This window comes from Ceratotherium simum, chromosome 14, assembly GCF_057802395.1.
Source record: "Ceratotherium simum simum isolate JZ-2026a chromosome 14, ASM5780239v1, whole genome shotgun sequence".
Taxonomy (NCBI): Eukaryota; Metazoa; Chordata; class Mammalia; order Perissodactyla; family Rhinocerotidae; genus Ceratotherium; species Ceratotherium simum.
This window is the reverse complement of record NC_141913.1, coordinates 55441532-55461706: the sequence shown is the minus strand read 5'-3', so window position 1 is coordinate 55461706 and position 20175 is coordinate 55441532. Positions and strand designations below refer to the sequence as shown.

Genomic DNA, 20175 nt, shown 5'->3' with positions numbered 1-20175 from the left:
GAGAAGACTGTAGATATCAGAGCAGATTCATTATCTCCCAAGAGTATCAGTAATTAAAGACCAGAAACCAGTTTTGTAAAAAGCTGACAAGGTTTTGGAAAATGTGTGAATTGCCCACATCTGTAGATTTATAGATTTAAAAAGAAAAACCACAATTGAGATAAACTCAGAATGTAACCAACTCTGTAGTCTGAAGAGAGGGATGAAAAAGACTATCCTAAGAGAGAAAATGGGAGAGGGCACCTAGCCAATAATTTAAAAAGTTCCTTTTTAGTCACACTAATGAACAAAGATCTTCCACTCAGATTTGTGACCGTCTACTGGGAAGTTACAAAGTTAATCATTTGCTTGGAAAGTAAATCCTCTTCAGAGGAAAATAAATTCTTGCAAAACTCAAGGATTTAATAATATTATTTTACCATGTTACGCAAATAGTATATGAAAACCCAAATCTAGGTAAGACCTCTTCATGGATATGGCTTATATAAAACAAAAATTTACAAATTTAATTACAAATTAAATAGGAATAAAATCACAAAGTCAATTAAAATTGAAATTTAAGGTATTATTTTAATACCTAGATGAATGATGTTTAGCTGAAATCAAATCACCATCATCAGGTTTATATTTTACTGCTATCGACTCGTTCTCTAGAATTCACCACACTCATTTTCCCACGTGGGATGGGTGATGTAATTCTCATCCCAATTGTTTTGTTTTATTGAAATGTCTTTCAAATCTTCACTCGTATGTTCATTTGCTACAGATACTTTATTTTGCCTGTTTTTGTGCATCTTATTTTCTCCATAGCTTGTGAAATTACAGCAGTACTACTTGGAGATTTTTGTTATTTTCATCAGAATCCCAGTTGCAGTTGCTGAAATTACATGTCAGTGCTTGGGTGTATGGTGGTCATCAGAATGATCTCAAATATATAATCAAAACTACAACTATAAATTACATATGTGAAACTTCCAAAGATCCCTAATAATATATGTCCTCAGACCTTATCTTGATAAATGCTTGCATAGATTATTACTGCCTTCTACATACCAACATCCACTCTTGTTCCTCTGAAGATCATTCTCTGTACCGAAGTCTACCCTCCTTACCACTCACAAATTTGACTTTTATGTTTTAAGTAAATGCCAATTTACCTAAAATGCATCAGTCATGGTAGATTTTGTGATACCTCCAGGTCTTTATTTCTGATGTACTCTCTGTTTGGAATGCTTTTCTCACATTTATGAACCTGGTAATTCTTACTTATCCTTCAAGTATCAGACTAGTTATTATTTTCTCCTTCAAATTTTCCCTGGTTAGGCCATATTTGTTTTTCTCTAAATATATATTTTTCCATATTTTTAGCACTTCATTTTTTGGGGGGAGTTTTAGGCTCACAGCAAAATTGAGGCGAAAGTACAGAGGTTTCCCATATATCTCCTGTCCTTACGCATGCATAGCCTCCCCCATGATCAACATCACCCACCAGAGTGGTACATTTGTTACAATTGATGAACCTACATTAACTCTTTATAATCACTCAAAGTCAGTAGTTTACATTATGGTTCACTCTTGGTGTTGTATATTCTATGGGTTTGGACAAATTTATAATGACATGTATCCATTATTATGGTATCATTCAGGGTATTTTAACTGGCCTAGAAAAATTCTCTGTGCTCTGCTTATTCATCCTCCACCTTCCTCTAAAAAGCACTGTCTCCATAGGTTTGCCTTTTCCAGAATGCCACACACTTAGAAGCATATAGTATGTAGCCTTTTCAGATTGACTTCTTTAACCTAGTAATATGCATTTAAACTTCCTCCACGTCTTTTGATGGCTTAATATCTCATTTCCTTTTAGTACTAAATAATATTCCATTGTCTGGATGTACCATAGTTTATTTATCCATTCACCTACTGAAGGGCCCCTTGTTGCTTCCAAGTTTTGGCAATTATGAATAAAGCTGCTATAAACATCAGTGTGCAAGTTTTGTACAGACATAAGTTTTCAACTCCTTTGGTTAAATATCAAGGAGTGCGACTGCAGATCTTGTGGTAAGAGTAATGTTTAGTTTTGTAAGAATCATCAAACTGTCTCCCAACGTGGTTGTACTGTTTTGCATTCCCACCAGCAAAGAATGAGAGTCCTTTTGCTCGGCAATCATAGCAGTATTTGTTGTTGTCAGTATTCCAATTTTGGCCATTGTAATAGGCATGCACTGGTACCTCGTTGTTTTCATTTACATTTCACTGATGACATACGATGAGGAGAATATGCTTCTTTGCCATCTATATATTTTCTTTGGTAAGATGTCCGTTAAGGTCTTTAGGCCAGTTTTCAATCAGGTTGTTTATCTTCTTATTGAGTTTTAAGAGTTCTTTTATATTTTGGATAATAGTCCTTTATTATCAGATGTGTCTTTGCAAATATTTTCTCCCAGTCTGTGTGGCATGTCTTCTCATTCTCTTGACATTGTCTTTTGCAGAGCAGAATTTTTAATTTTAATGAAGTACAGCTTATCAATTATTTCTTTCATGGATCATGCCTTTGGTGTCGTATCTGAAAAATCATCATTTTCCTCTATGTTATTTTCTAGGTGTTTTATAGTTTTGCATTTTACATTTAAGTCTATGATCCATTTCGAGTTAATTTTTGTGATGGGTGTAAAGACTGATTAGATTCATTTTTTTCCTTGTGGATTTCCAGTTATTTCAGCATCATTTGTTGAAGAGACTATCTTTTCTCCATTTTATTGCCTTTTCTCCTTTGTCAAAGATCAATTGACTTTATTTATGTGGCTCTCTGTGGGCTTTCTATTCTGTTCCATTGTTCTATTTGTCTATTCTTTTGCCAGTACCACACTGTCTTATTTCCTGTAACTTTATAGTAAGTCTTGAAGTCAAGAAGCATCAGTTCTCCAAATTTATTCTTCTTCAATATTGTATTGGCTATTCTGATTCTTTTTCTTCTCCATATAAATTTTAGAAACTATTTGTCAATATTCATAAAATAATTTACTGGAATTTTTATTGGAATTGCACTGACTCTGTAGATCAATTTGGTAAGAACTGACATCTTGACAATATTGAGTCTTCCTATACATGATATGGAATATATCTCCATTTATTTAGTTCTTCTTCTATTTCATTCATCAGAGTTTTGCAATTGTCCTCAAATCGATCTTGTATTTATTTTCTTAGATTTATACCTAAGTATTTCATTTTTGGGGATGCTAATGTAAATGGTATTGTGTTTTTAATTTCGAATTCCACTTGTTCTTTGCTTGTGTATAGAAAAGAAATTGACTTTTGTATATTAACATTGTATCCCGCAACCTTGCTGTAATCACTTATTAGTTCCAGGAGTTATTTTTGTCAATTCTTTCAGATTTTCTGCATAGATGATCATGCCATCTGTGAATAAAGACAGTTTTATGTCATCCTTTCCACTCTGAATACTACCTTATTTCCTTTTCTTGCCTTATTGCATTAGCTAGAACATTATGGTATTGAAAAAGAGTGATGAGAGAAAACATCCTTGTCTTGTGTCTGATATTAGTGGGAAAGCTTTGAATTTCTTACTATTAAGTATGACATTAGCTGTATGATTTTTATTGGTATTTTTTATCAAGTTTAGAAAGTTTCCCCCTATTCATAGTTTACTGAGATTTTTTATCATGAATGGGTGTTGAATATGTCAAAAGCTTTTTCTGCATCTATTGATATGGTCATGTGATTTTTCTTCTTTAATCTGTTGATGTTATGGATTACATTAATTGATTTTTGAATGTTGAACCAGCCTTGCATACCTGGGACGAATCTCATTCAACCATTGTTCATAATTCTTTTTATATATTGTTGGATTTGAATTGCTAATATTTTTTGAGGTTTTTTTGCATCTATGTTTATGAGAGATGTAGGCCTGTTATTTTCTTTTCTTGCAATGTCTTTATCTGATTTTGGTGTTTGGTTAACACTGGCTTCATACAATGTGCTAGGAAGTATTCTTACTGCTTATATACTCTGAAAGAGATTGTGGAGAATTGGTAAAATTTCTTCCTTAAATGTGTGGTAAAATTCACCATTAAACACATCTGAGCCTGGTGTTTTCTGTTTTAGAAGGTTATTAATTATAGATTCAATTTATTTAATAGATATAAGCCTATAAAAAATTGTCTATTTCTTCATAGGTGAGTTTTGGCCGATTGTGTCTTTCAAAGAATTGATTTATTTTATCTCAGTTTTCAAATTTGCAGGCATAGAGTTGTTCATAGTATTCCTTGAGTATTCTTTTACTGTCCATAGGATCTGTAATGGTGTCACCTCTTCCGTTTTTGACTTTAGTAATTTGTGTCCTCTCTTTTTTTCTTAGTTAACCTGATGAGAGGTTATTGACTTTATTGATCTTTAAATAGAATCACCTTTTGGGTTCATTGATTTTCTCTATTGATTTATCATTTTTAATTTCATTGATTTTTGCTCTAATTCTTATCGTTTCTTTTCTTCTGCTTACCTTTGGTTTAATTTGCTCTTCTTTTTCTATTTTCCTAAAGTGGAAACTTAGATTATTGACTTTAGATGCTCCTTCTTTTGTAATATATGCATTCACGCTATAAAATTTCCCTCTAAGCACTGCATCTCAAAAATTTTAATGAGTTGTATTTACATTTTCAGTAGGTTCAAAATATTTTAAAATTTATTTGGAGATTTTTTTTTGACTCATGTTTTATTTAGAAGTGTGTTGTTTAATCTCCACTTATTCTGGGAATTTCCAGTTATCTTTCTGTTATTGACTTCTAATTTAATTTCATTGTGTTCTAAGAGCAGACATTATATGATTTATATTTTTAAAAATTTGTTAAGGTGTGTTTTATGGCTCAGAATGTGGTTTATCTTGGTGAATGTTCCACGTGATCTTGAGAAGAATGAGTTATCTGCTGTTGTTGAATGAAGTAGTCTGTAAGTGTCAATTATATCCAGTTGATTGATGGTATTTTGAGTTCACTAATGTTTTTACTGCTTTTCTGCCTGCTGGAATTGTTCATGTCTGATAGACAGGTGTTGAAATCTCGACCTGTGATAGTGGATGCATCTATTTCTCCTTGTATTTCTTTCAGTTTTTGCCTCATGTAGTTTGATGCTCTATTGTTAGGTGCATATACTTTAAGAATCGTTATGAATTCTTGAAGAATTGATCCCTTTATCATTATATAATGCCCTTCTTTATCCCTGATAACTTTCATTGCTTTGAAGTCTGCTCTATCCAAAATTAACAGAGCTACTCTTGCTTTCTTTTAATTAGTGTTAACATGATATATTTTCCTCCAGCCGTTTACTTTTAATCTATATGTCTTTATATTTAAAGAGGGCTTCTTGTAGATAACATATAGTTGGGTTGTGTTTTTTGATCCACTCTGACGATTTTTATCTTTAACTTAGACCGTTGATATTTAAAGTGGTTATTGATATAGTTGGATTAATATATACCATATTTTCCAGTGTTTTCTATTTATTGCCCTTGTTTTTTGTTCCTATTTTTGTCTTCCACTCTTTTATGCCTTTTCTGGTTTAATTGAGCATTTTATATGATCCAATTTCTCTCCTTTCTTAGCATATCAGTTGTACTTCTTTTTTTTACTATTTGTTTTGGCTGCCATAGAGTTTGCAATATACATTTACAACTAATCCAAGTCCGTTTTCAAATAACACTATACAACTTCACAGGTAGTGTGAATACCTTATAATAACAAAATAATCCTAATTCCTCGCTACCATCCCTTGTATCATTGTTGTCATTCATTTTATTTATATATAAGCATTTATATTTACATATATATGATACAAATGTAAGCATACCTAATCAAATACAATATTGATGTTTTGTTTGAAAAACTTATCTGCCAGATCAGTTAAGAATAAGAAAAATAATAGTTTTTATTTTACCTTCACTTATTCCTTCTTTCATGTTCTTCCTTTCTTTATGTAGATCCAAGTTTCTGACCTATATCATTTTCCTTCTCTCTAAAGAGTTTCTTTGAACATTTTTTGCAAGGCTGGCCTACTAGTAATAAATTCCTTGAATTTTTGTTTGTCTGAGAAAGTGTTTATTCCTCCCTCACTTTTGAAGGATAAATTTACAGGGTACATAATTCTAGGTTGGTGTTTTTTTCTCTCAACACTTTAAATATTTCACTCAACTCTCTTCTTGTTTACATGATTTCTGAAAAGAAGTCAGATCTATTTCTTATCTGTGTTCCTCTATAGGCAGTGTGTTTTATCCTCTGGCTTCTATCAGGATTTTTTTTTTTCTTATTTTTTATTTTCTGTAGTTTGAAATGGTATGCCTAGGTATAGTTTCTTTTTTGCATTTATCCTGTTTCATGTTCTTTAAGCCTCCTGAATTTGTGGCTTGGTGTCTGACACTAATTTAGGGGTTTCTCAATTTATTTATTTATTTATTTATTTGTTTTTTGGTGAGACAGATTGGCCCTGAGCTAACATCTATTACCAATCTTCCTCTTTTTGCTTGAGGAAGATTGTCGCTGAGCTAACATCTCTGCCAATCTTCCTCTACTTTGTATCTGGGACGCTGGCACAGCATTGCTTGGTGAGCGGTGTGTAAGTCAGCACCCGGGATCTGAATCTGTAAACCCTGGGTCGCCGGAGCAAAGTGTGCGAACCCAACCTCTACACCACCAGGCTGGCCCCAAATTCTCAATTATTATTGCTTCAAATAATTCTTCTGTTCCTTTCTCTCTTTCTTCCCTTTCTGGTATTCCCATTACTCATATATTATATCGTTTGTAGTGTCCCACAGTCCTTGGATGTTCTGCTCTATTTTTTCAGCCTTTGCTTTCTTTGTTTTTCAGTTTTCAAGGATTGTATTGATATATCATCTATCTCAGAGATTCTTCCCTTAGCTGTATCTAGTCTACGAATAGCCCTTCAAAGGCATTCTTTATTCTGTTATAGTGTTTTTATCTCTAGCATTTCTTTTTGTTTCTTTCTTAATATTCTCATCTGCCTACATTGCTCATCTGTTCTTGCTTGCTGTCTACTTTATCCATTAGAGCCCTTAGGATATTAATCTTAGTTGTTTTAAATTCCTAACCCGATAATTTCAACGTCCCTGCCATATCTGGTTCTGATTCTTGCTCTGTCACCTCAAATTGTGTTTTTTGCCTTTTGATGTGCCTTGTAATTTTTTCTTGATAGCCAAAGATTACTTGGTAAAACAAATTTCTATAAATAGGCCTTTAGTAATGTCATGGTCAGCTGTGGGGGAGGGGAAGCATTCTATAGTCCTATAATTAAGTCTCAGTCTTCAGTGAACCTGTGCTTCTGGACTGTAAACTTCACAAGTGTTTTTAATTTTTTTTCTCCTCCTTAGGTGGGAGAGGATGGCTAGAGGGGGCTGGAGTTGGGTATTTCCCTCCTCACACATGGAAAGCTAGAGCCAGCTGGGGTTGTGTATTTACTTTTCCACCGATGAGTCAAGCTCTAATATTACCGTAGCAGGTTAGGCTATGGTTAACTAGTTTCCCCTGTGGGCAGGCCTTTTTAAGAACAGAGTGCTCTGGGTATTTCAAAATGATTCTTTTTCCACTTTGGTTCCTTTCCTCCAGTTTGCAGGAGAGGATTTTTCGTAGATATTTACTGTGTGAACCTGGTCTAGCTCCTGGAGGTAAATCTCACACAATTGTGGGAACCCCTCTATGACTGAGTTCCCCTGGAGTTTTTAACTCATGGAGTTGTCCACGCTGAGCCTCCAGCAACTCATCGATTACAGTTCTGGTTTTCCTATGCTGGTGCTTGTTCCTGTGGTAGTTTCGCTTGTTAGCCTCTGCTTGAGTAGGTTATTATATTCTGTTCTTATCTGTTGGTCTCTCTAATCTTGGGGTCAGCAGTTTTCCCTGTATCCTCACCTCTCTTATGGATCCTAGAAGAGTTGCTGATTTTTCAAACTGTTGAGCTTTTCATCTGTTGTTAGGATGGACTGGCAGCTTCCAAGCTCCTTACATGCAGAACTGGAAACTGAAAAGTCCCCCTTTATTTCAAAGTATTTTATTGTTGCTTTGGTTAAATGGGTAGCCAATTTGTTTCTCAGTAACCTATGGTCCTATCTTAAGCGATTGTTCAAATATCCTTACATCTTTGATGTTTTACCTGCCCCCAAATCTGATTCTCTAGGGGATATCCTTTGCAACTGAGACTATCTTGAAGGGTCCCTGGAAAATCACAAAGGATTTGTTCTTTCACCTTGTAAAAAGAGAGGTGTTAGAAGTAATTAGGTTTATTTGATATGGTATTGTTAATGACTTGCATGGGAAATGTCATGTCAAAAGATGCTAACCTATTTTAGGTTAAACGGGTAGGGGTAAAATATTATTAATGTAAGTATTTCAGAAGTGTAGGCTGTATGGAAAGATCTAAATAATTGTCAAAGCCCTCATTGGCCATAATTTGTTTTTATGTGTCAGAATCTTGGTGCTGCTTTGCTTGAAATTAGGGAACAGTATAGTGCCATCAGTTGTAAATTCAGTTATTTTATTTTATTTTTTCCTGAGGAAGATTTGCCCTAAGCTAACATCTGCTGCCAATCTTCCTCTTTTTGTACGTGAGCCGCCACCACAGCATGGCCACTGACAGACGAGTGGTGTAAGTCCCTGCCGGGGAACTGAACCAGCACTGTCCAACTCGAACTTAACCACTAGGCCACTGGGGCTGGCCCTCAGTTATTTTTTAAAATGTTAACTTGAGATTACAACTTTTCTGCTTTAATTTGAGTCTAGCATCTCCCAGGCCAATGGTTTTCAGTTGGAGATATACATCACTTACCTGTAAAGTTTTATTAATATGCAGATATTTAAGACCTATGCAGACTTACAGAAACTCTTTGTTTGATTATCTTGATATATTAATGGTATATTCTAGGTATAAGCTTTGTTTGTTAATGGCATATTATCTCAGGATATTATACTTGAAGATTTTTTCCTCTGTAAAAATTATTCACCCATTTCTATAAATTAGATGTAATATTCACTCTTCTTAGGAAATAGGAGGGTGAATATTTTTTGAGTTGACTTTATTTTGTTTTGCACATTTCAGAAATAATCAAATGTCCCTTTCTGTTGCATTATTTTTTTTAATGAACTCACATCAGATCTTTCACTTTTGAAAATTATCAGTGAGAGATAACCACAGATATTTTAAGATACTTATTATCTAAAAGGAGTTTTCACTTAATTCAGATGCTTTTTGGAAAACTCTTGCAATCAGCCACTGGTCTGAATGCTTCATCTTCAAAAAGGACTATCTCTGGTGGAAAAAGACTATGTCAGGTACTTTGAGGCATAGGTTTATCATGGCATCATTTAAACAACTTTGAGACCATAACTGTGGACTGAGTCAAGATCTACAGAACTCTAGTTGAGAAGCAGATCGATTCACAAAAGTACTAATCTAACATCAGAGGGAGCAAGAATTCATTACAGAGGGCTGAATGAAATGATGAGGAATGATTACTGTTTTTGTCTGGAATATTGTTAGTGTTTTAATATTATATTTTCTGAGTATAAGAAACACTTTTCTCTTAAGCTATCTATAACTCATAATAATTTGTAGACTATACTTCTATAAATTTAAATGAAGCATTTATAAACAATATCATAATCTCCCTGCTTGTGCACTCCAGAACTTAGAAACTCTTACTGAGTATTCTTCATTTAATGGAAATATAATAATTTGCATAGGTTCAAAAGATTCTGTACTTGTTTGTTATCAAGGCTTAATTGGCAAAACTGTGTATGCAATCAAGGCTTTCTTGAGAATGCCATATTTAAGACTGATGCTTATTTAATCCAATATGATAAGACAACAAAAATTAATTTATGGAGCCAAAGGTCACAAAGCCCTCTTGAGAAAAATGGACCAGTATCTGATTTACAGGATTCTAGACTCACAGGTAAGGAAGGGAGGTCACTTCTTAGTAGTTTTGTTTTTACTTCACATAAAGGGAGACCTTTCCATTTATAGCCTATGGGAATTGACTTTTCTTGTCTTTATTATGACTTTCTGTTGGAATATTTTGTTAATATTGCATCTAATGTTCTGTTTGAAGCAGAAGAACAGGAATTCTATATATGTTCACTATGACTTCTTGACCTGGAAGTCCATTCTCTTGGATTCTCTGGATCCAGAAGGCCAGTCTGCTAAAATATTTTTTTTTATAAACCATATTACCCCTTCTTTGCATGATAAAGAACTTAGAATTGGGATTTTGTTACTACAAGTAGTGGGTTTATATTTTTCGTAAAATTGGACAAAACTCTTTTGGAATGTTTTCACTGTTGTAACACCAGTAGAGGAGTTGTAATTCATAGTATGCCTCTTTTTTATTTCTCAGAAATTCTGTAGTCCCTTAGTCCTGCCAGTTATAAGAAAACCAGTTCAAACATCAATTTTAAGACTTCATTCTCAGTTAAAATGTCAGGAGTCAAGTGTTTGATACAAAGAGGTCAGACTATAAAGAGTAGGCTTTCAAAAATTATTAGGAGAAAATTTTGTCAATAAATTTCGAGTAATTAGGCACCTGGCAAAAAAGGCAAATCTTTCTTTTTTGAACAGAGATTTCTTCCCTCATACAGGAAACAAACCACCCAAGCAATTCAAGTCAATGGCATGTGGATGAATACAATGAACACAATCTTTTTCCAATCATGAAAAGGGAGAAATACAGGTCTGAAGAGAAAGAACCAACCGCAGGAGGTTATTTCAGTAGCTAAAGGAGAAAGAAGTTAAGAAAAGGGTCATAAGTGACTCAACTCATATTTTTGAAAGAAGACAGAATGATCTTTAGTTTCTATTGACACAGACCCAATCCTGAGATGAATCTAGGGCTTTCAAAGCGGTGGTGAGAGGGGGGACTCTGAAGAAATTCTGTACTGCTAGGTCCTCAGAATGGGAAGGTGTTTTACTTGGTCTGTAATTGCTTACACTGCCTCACACCCTCAGTTCTCTGTGCCTCCTTTCTTCAGTGTTTGATTCTATCATTCCCTGGACACCACCATCATCAAAGTGAGTTGCTGGTCCCTAAAGATGAGGGGTCCCTCTCTTGCTGAATCTTCCTTTTGTATCCATATTGTTGTCACACCTTTTCTTGTGATACAGTCTTCTCCGTGGCTTCTTTGACGTGAGCCTTTTCTCTTTTCCAATCTTCTCTCATTGTCTTCTTAAATTCTTCTCCTTGTAATTACTGCATGAATGTTGATGTTTATAAAGTCCTATTCCCTATTTTTCCCTAGATAATCACACTCAAATTCAAGTCTTCAATTCTTACCACAGTCTACTGATAATTTCTGCATCTCTAAGTTCTGCTATTTGACTTCAGTAATTGGTTGTTCCAGAGGCACCTCAAATTCATCTCAAGATCTCCTTTGCATAGAAATGTGCTGTTTCATTGGGCACCCTCTCACACTGAAAGCTGCACATTCATCCCATTATGAAAACAAGGACTCTCTACTCTCTTAGTTTTTTGATCAACGTTGTCTGGTCATTTTCTAAGTTACATTACATATATTGTTTTAATTCACTAAAATACATCTTCTCCATTCACAGAGCCACTGTCTCTGTTAAGCTGTGCATCATTTCTATTTGTATTAGTGTAAGATTCTTCTATACAATGTGAAAACAAAACTGTACCGGCCAAAGTTAAACAGGCAGGAAAGACCTTTCAAAGCTATCAAAATAGGGAAGAGAGACAAGAAGTCAATCAGAGCTCCAGTTGGAAAGTGTTTAAGAGCTGGCGTGCAGGGAGATCATAGGTCATCTGTGTTTGCTAGTCGGCTTTACCCAAAGGAAAAGTAAACTTTGTCTTATCTTCATGACAACTTGGAGTGAAGTGCCTATGGAAATTAGGCTCCTATCCTCCCACACAGACTGGGAGATGGGGGCTCTTTCTTCTTTGATAATTACATTTCAAATCCCAGGTCCTGGAGAAAGAAAGTCCTGGGGTATAAAACTGGCAAGAAGCTTTTAAAAAGATTTACATCTCAAAGGGACAGAGAAAGTTTTCTAAAGTAAATGCTCTAAGTAAAGGGAGGTCAGGGGCCTATGGAGGCAGGAACAAGCTTGTCTGAAGTTTAGTCCAGCTGAGGGAAACTTTAAGTCCGTTTTGGTCAACAGTCTGCCATCTAGAGTCTTGCCCTCCATATTCATCCTCTGACTGATGTCAGAGTGATATTTCCAAACTATAAATCCTATCATGGCATTTGTGGCTAAAATGCCTTCACAGGCGGTCCACAACCTCCAATATGCACAACATCCTTCCTGGCATCCAGTGTGCCCCATAATCCCACATGAACGCTCCTCCAACTATAATGAACTACTCACAGTTATCAACTGCTCCTTTTTCTTTCCTCTTGGTGCTTTTGTTCATTTCAATTTTTCTTCATGGAACATTTTTTTTCATTGCAATTTTCCTGGTTAAATTGTGAAAATATCCCAGAGCAGTTTACTTGGGTCTTTTCACTAATAAACATCCTGGGACCCTTCTCAAGTTTATGTCAGTTCCCAGGTTTCTCCTTTCTTCCTTGACTCAGGAAGATGGAATGTTGCTCCTGAGCAGGTGTGAGTACCTGCTACTGAGAACTGTGCCAGACACTGGGCCAGAGATGAACAAAGTAATGCCCACCATTGGGTCACTTACAGTTAGGGAGAAATACACACCAACAGTCCACTTAATGAAAAATGTATGATACAACACCAAAGTCATGATTCGTGGAAGAAGTAATTGATAAGCTGGACTTCATTAAAATTAAAAACATCTGCTCTGTGAAAGACCATGTCAAGAGAATGAGAAGACAAACTAGACACACAGGGAGAAAATATTTCAAACAATGCATCTGTCATCCAAAATATACAAAGAACTCTTAAAACTCAATGATAAGAACACAGATAACCGAATTAAAAAATGGGTCAAAGACTCGAACAGATAGAAGATTTACAGATGGCAAATAAGCATGTGAAAAATGCTCCATATCATATTTCATCAGGGAAATGCAAATTAAAAAACAATGAGATACCACTACAAACCTATTAGAATGGCCAAAATCCAGAACACTGACAACACCAAACGCAGGTGAGGATGTGGAGCAACAGGAACTCTCACTCGTTACTAGGAGTGCAAAATGGTACAGACACTTTGGAAGAGAGTTTGGCAGTTTCTTGCAAAACTAAACATACTCTTACCGTATAATCTAGTAATCGTAGTACATACTTTATTATTCTAAGTGTTTGACAGTTTGGAACAATCAAACCTATGGAGACAATAAAAAAATCAGTGGTTGCCGGGGGACAGGGAGGGATAAATAGACAGAGCACTGAGGATTTTTACATATAATATCATATAGGAAAATACTCTGTATGATATTGTAATAGTGTATACACGTCTTTATACATTTGTCTAAACCCATTTTATGTACAACACCAAGAATGAACCCCAATGTAAACTAAGGACTTTGGATGATTATGATGTATCAGTGTAGGTTCACCAATAAAAATTTTTAAAGAATATTTTTGTAATGGGAAGAAACAATTATCTAATAAAATATGCTTAAATTTTCAAAACTGAATGTAGAAGTTAATATGACTTCCAAGATCCTCAGTTCTTTCATATGTGAGGAAATTTTGCTTGCTTAAATAATTAAGAACTTGAAAAAGTCAAGATAAATTATAGGAAATAATTCTGGTAATTTACAGATTATTTGTCTTCTAGGTAGATTACTCAACAGATAGAGAAACATTTTACAGCATTTTATTCAGAGTAGACCAATAAGAGAAGAAACTTTTGTAAGATTAACAAAGGGAAAACTGAACTCTAGTTTTGCATTGGTATATTTGTTGATACTGAAGCTATTTTTGAAAATAAAGTTAATTTTGAAAATTTTATAAATAAATTCATCAAATCTCAGCCAGCTTTGAACATGACCATTAAATTCCCTTTCTAATTATCTTCTACAACTTTCTATATCCATTGAGGTTCTGTCCTACACTTTTCTCTTTCTCACTTTGGAACAACCAGTCAATTTACTTTAGGAGAAAACTACTCTTTTTCTCTAGCAAAAACTCACACAGCATACCGTGTGTACAAAGCTTTACCTCTGCAATTATTGCTCCTTGTAGGACTCATTCATTGATGGTGATTTTTAACTACAGTAACTTCTATTTCACAGAGAAAACTAGGAGGTGGATAATTGGGAAATGTCTGTCATACACCAGCATTTTGGAGCAGACTAGCAAAGCTTATCAATACAAATCTCACAACTCTATTAAATGAGGATAATTGAACATAACTCATGGAGTTGTTGTGGAGATCAGAAATATAATACCTGTAAAGGACTTCAAATTGTTTGGAACATAGTAAATACAAAAAAATATCAGGCGAACTCTCTAAGTCATAACCCAATAGCCCTCTTCTTCACCCTTGATAGTTGGACCTCAATTTTGTTCATGTATTTGAGGTGGCAATATACAACTCCCAGGTCATTAATTATGATTGGCAAACCCAGTCGTGTTAATATAATTACTCTTTGATGGTAAATGATTTAAGACGAGCATGGACAAAGTTCTGGCTGATAAAACAATGTCTGCTGTGGGCTGCTGGTGAAGATTTTTCCTGTGATAAAAGTAGACCCATGAGGAAAGCTCACCTTCCTGCCTGCCTTTGTATGAACTCTGTGAGACTATGATGGCGGAATTGTTTGGATTCCTAACAGGAACAAGTTTCAGGGCAAAAGTCAGCATTCTGGAGGTTGAGGAAAAATAAGAAGCACATAGGTCAAGGATGAACTTGAAGATGCTCCTGAAACTGCTTTGTCAGTGGAATTTTTAGTTGAGATAATAACTGTTTTTATTGTTTTAATCAATTATTTTGTTAACTGTGGCCAAAAGTCCCCGTGCATACAGAACTTAGCATATGGTGAAGCCGTAGAGAGAGCCTTTGGAATCACTATGGAACATGCTGTTAATGTTCCACCCATACCTCAGATAGTGACAGAGCGCGGTCCCCTGGTCTTTACTCTGGAGCTTCTTGTTTCAACTAATATAAATCTTGGAGACTTGCTTCTGCTTTACACTCGTAATTTGGAAGAAAATACTTTATGCCAACTTCAGAAAAGACTAGATATAAAGCAGTGATATATTGACCAATAAATGCAATAATTATTTGACTTCTTTTACTAACTGATTACCAATTAGAACCACAGAGAAAACCTAGTTTCATTCTCCTAAACTTCAAGCTTAGCTCAGTAGGGGTGAGTAGGTCACTTGAGGGGCCACACATCATTTCCTGAAATTTCACCTTTGGTAATTCATCACTTGGTATCTTGAAGGCTTTCTGGTTTTCCAGCTCCTCTGACCAACGCTTATCTATGAAGGAAGCAATAACCTAAAGCAGTTAGAGAAAGATTGCTAATAGCTCTGTGAGACCGCGATAGAGTCCATGAAAGTAGAGGGGAAATTTTGGTAGGCCAATGAGAATAAAAATCACCTTTCTTACCAAATTCAAATTTTGCTTGGTTTCTGATCCTCTTGCTTGAAAAGATGTTTAATTGAATTACAGAATTACATTATCATGGCATTTTAATCTGGAAGGGACTTTAAATATGAGTTAGTTCAACCTCTTTATTTTAAAAATGAGGAAGCAGTTCTATAAACTCAAATATATTGCAATCCCATCTATAGGAAACAATCTTTCTGTGTTTATTACTGCTCAAGCATAGCCAAAAATGCTCCTTAGAAAGTAAATTTGTGATCTAAGTAGTGACTCAGATTGCTTTTTACAGAGTGGCAACTAGGGATCAGGGCAAAGCAGAAAATCTGTTGTTTCAGTAAAATGGTATTTCACTTATTAAGATAGCAGTTTTTGACAGTACAGAGAGATTGGATTTGATTGATTCACAGGACAGAAATATTAGCTGTATGATATGCATGCTTTAGAATGTAATTATTCAATCAACTTTCTTAAAAAGAAATAATGCAACACTTTCACTTTGGGAATTTAACTTGAGATGAAAGAGAGAAAGAAAAGAACTTTAACTCTTAATTTAGCAGGATTTTATCCTACTTATTTATTTCATGTTTAAACTCTCAGCTTTCTGCGTATTGAGAGAAGTAAAGCAGCATTATCAGAACTTCAAAGCGCCATCAAAGGACATGCCAACTGTGGGCAGTCAGGATGACAAAAAGAAGCAGAGCATTGGACTCAGCTACGATTCCCTGAGTGACATAAAATTTTAAAAAATAAGCTTGGAACTCACATCCAATAAGTGGAATCTGCTAATGCATTAGAAGCTGTTATACCCGCCACTGGGCACTTCATGACAGCATTCAGCAATCAGCAAGGAGTGCACTAAAACGGTAGACAAAGTCATATGGCATATACACAGACCTAGCAAAGCTGCAAAACCTTTAAAAGTGATATAGCAATGAAAATCATGATAAAATAGAAAATAAATGATGATAAAAATTAACTTGGTATGTAGATGATTTCAACCACTAAATCCCACTCATAAATACAACAACCTTGCAGAGTTTAATAGTGTTAAGGTAACAAACATATAAATGATAAAGGGCAATCCACCGGATCTATCTTATGGTCACTTCCCTTGACTGCTGTGTCCATTCACCCATGATCACTTCCACCTTTGCTGCCATGGTACACCCAACATGCTGCACTCCCGATTCAGAGGCAGTAACCAATGACTTCTGGCCTCTATGTAAAGGATGGCTTAGGCCAATGTCATACTCTTTGGGGAATTAGAATTTGGAAAACTGAGAAATTGACTATTTGGTGGTTGTCAAGTGAACTCATAACCATGTGCAAGTTTAGGTGATAAGGAAGCGGTTGATATGGAAAAATAATGGAGATTATTTCCATTCAATATGCAGAAAGAAACAGTACCGTCATGAAAGAGAGGGGTTTTGCAGCCTTTATGAGTATAGAGTTCTTGCCAGATGCCCAGTTCATAGATTTAGATGTGTATGGCAATTTGGGATTCCTGTTCTTGAACTTCCTTCTATCTGACTCACTTCTTCATTTGAATCCTTGACCAAATTCCCCTTTTCTTCCTGTGCTAAGGCAATTGAATGAATCTCTAGCTTTAAACCTGAAAAGAGGCTCATGTAGTTCAAATACAAAGGGAAACAACATCATAAAAAGAGGGAGACAATTCACCTAAGCTCATGATTTCATTAAATATAACTTATTCCTTTCAATTTTATTGGACGGCATTCTCCAATACTTTAATTCTATTGTTGACTTTTTTCAGAAACATTTTCAATTTTTCTGTTTTGTTTCATAGTCATGGAACTCTAAACCAGTACTGGCATCAAATATTAACTTTAGTAGTTAATAAAGTTGTCTTAGTGGAGACAATATAAGAAATAGAGGGAAGTTGTAGTGAATTTCCAAACTTAAAAACATCTCTTTAAGAGCAGCCTATTCTCAACATCTTACCACATCTGCTGTAACACAGATAATCAATCAAGATAGATATTTTGGAGTGGAAAGAAGATGTCTATTGTATTACCTTCCTAGATCCAGATCTAGAAATCTTATAGTTTCAGGTTATCTAGAAAGATGATTGGGGCTTTTGCTTGTAAATAGAATTACTGTGTATTAAAAGATACTGAATTTGAATTTTTCTCTATTCCCTGTTCCCTGTGGCCTCCATCAGGGGTGATCAGGAAGTAGTGTTAAGGTCGTGTAGGGTCAGTCATCTTGGACTTCTCTTTTTTTCACACACAAGCTTAATTATTTTCATCATCACTTAGAGCCTCTATTTCATGCAGCCTTTGGTATTGAGTTTGGGCTTAGATGAAGTGGAGAACTTAATAGGGCTAGAGACTAAATTGTGTACTGCAACCCAGCTAGACCAGAAGTCTGAGTGGTGAATATCATAACTCAGGGTAACCTAAAAGAGATTTGGGCAGCCCCATTGGCTTCCGTATGAACCTTGTGTTGGAGGGGTACTGAGTTACAACCAGATTCTGACATTCCTGGGTTCTCAGTCAAATACCTTCTAACAGTGTTCTAGCCCCACCACACTGTCAACACATGCCCATTCTGTTAGCTCATTTAAAAGTAGTTTACTGCATACAGTATAGTCACAATTGATGTTAGTTAGATTCCACAGGTGATTCATAGAGTGAAGATTGTGTAAACATTTCCCTCGAAAAATCTCTCAGGAAATCTCCACATTGAAGTCTAACGTATTATTTCTCACTAAGCTTAACAGTCAGTTTTGTCTCCAGTATTAACTAGATCACTGTTCTTTTTAGTTGAGCACCCAGTGAATTAGACACCTTGCATTCAGAGGACATGCTGTAAGAAAACTACACACCTTTGAATCCGTGGAATCACATTCAAAGCTTGGGATGCTCAGAATAATCTGAGGAAGCCAAACATGGATAAAGTAAATGCTGATTCATATGCCCTCTCGTATTCACTCTGGGATAGGTGCTCATGGACTAGAAGATGGGCAAAATCTGTATTATTTATATTCCCACTCTCTTTTCTCTCTTGCACATACATTAGATTTACCTCAGTTGAACGTGCATATGTTATCATTTCACTGTATAAACAATAGAGATGGCACTATTTTAAAATGAGAGGAAAAATAAATAAATGTAAGATGTAGTCTTTGTTCTTTGGAGAGAAAATACGTACAAACATGAATAAGTAACCAAGATTGCAAAGGATCTTGTAATTAATTTATGCAAAGATAAATGATATAGAAAATAGAATCAACACAACTTCAGAGATGGAGGTTGTGGGATAGTGAGGAAAATCCCGGAAGATATATTGTTCCTTTGCTTTGAAGAGGCTACAAAAAAAGATGGATCACACCTCGGCACTATTTGCTTATTAAGTTTTATTCTCTGCTAATATGTAGGCCAATGTGTTTGCTACATTTGGAATTATGATCAATTTTCGTTGGCACATGGACTAGCTGTTTTCATCATGTCCACCTCCTTCCAACCTGTGAGAGTCATATCCAATCCTGGGAATTGGTATCTAGCACCAGAGTTTCTCAGTCCCTGCTCCATACTTCATCTACCAGCTCCATCGTGAGTCAGCTACTTACTAGGTAGAAACAGTCATGACCTTGAGTGTCAGGATGGCACAGTTTGGTAAGAGAGTCTAGAGACAGATTACCTAGGTTTGAATCCAACCATTAACACATATTAGATATGTAGCTGGAGAGAAGTCAAGATGGCGGTGTAAGCAGACTCGGAACTCACCTCCTACCGTGGACACAGCCAATTTACAACTACTCGTGGAAAAATTACCCCTGAGACAGAACTGAAAACTGGATGAGAGGAACTCCTGCAACAACGGACAGTCCTAACTGAGGTGGAAGAGGCAGAGACTCCCTTCTGGAGAGGAAAAACGCCGCCTTCACAAGCCGCCAGCGTCACGGCCGCCGGGAGCAGCTCACAGGTACGCAGCCTCCCTGGAGGCACGGGGCCCTGAGCCGGGGAGCGCCCCCGCTGTGGGCATATTGTGGACCCAGCACAATCGAGACCAGCGGCATAATATCTGACTGTGCCTGCTACTAAAGCATTGGGGAGCACCCCCGGAAAACCCGGTTCACAAAGAAACTAAAACCGGCTCTTAAAGGGCCCACGCGCAAACTCACCCATTTCAGAAAGCATCCTAAAATCACCAGAAAGAAAGGCGCACAGTGCTGTGGTGAAAAGAGACTCACCTAATAGGCCCTGAGTGCATCTCGGTGAGGGGTGAGACCTCTCCAGGGACTGGGACATTGGCGGCGGCCATTGTTGTGGCCTGGTGTGGGCGTGCTGACACAGATGCCATTGGAGTTCTCCCTGAGGCCTGCTAGCCCAGGGTCTACCCTACTGCTAGAGCACTGATTTAATCCAGCTCAGCCAGGGCAGGCAGCCCACCCTAGAGACTGGCCCCACCCAACAACAAGCCCTCAGGCAACGTGTGGGCCTGCATAGATTGGTGACTGGATTCTCTGAAGCCTGGGAACTGAGCCAAATTTAGCGGGGCAGGGTGTCCACAAGGAGCCGGTGGAGAGTGTGGGGTGGTGGCGGAGTGGGTGGGGCTCCCGCCGTGGAGAGACTGGGTCCGCTTCGGGAGGTCGG

General features: G+C 36.4%; 1 long non-coding RNA gene across 1 annotated transcript in view; it reads right to left on the bottom strand.

Moving 5' to 3' along the window:
• LOC147915333 (uncharacterized) overlaps window positions 1–19914 on the bottom strand; it is a 50359-nt gene extending 30445 nt beyond the window's left edge. Inside the window, exon 1 of the long non-coding RNA XR_015554233.1 lies at window positions 19773–19914. This is a non-coding gene — a long non-coding RNA (uncharacterized LOC147915333). The remainder of the gene's footprint in view (window positions 1–19772) is intronic.
• Window positions 19915–20175: the final 261 nt, after the last annotated feature.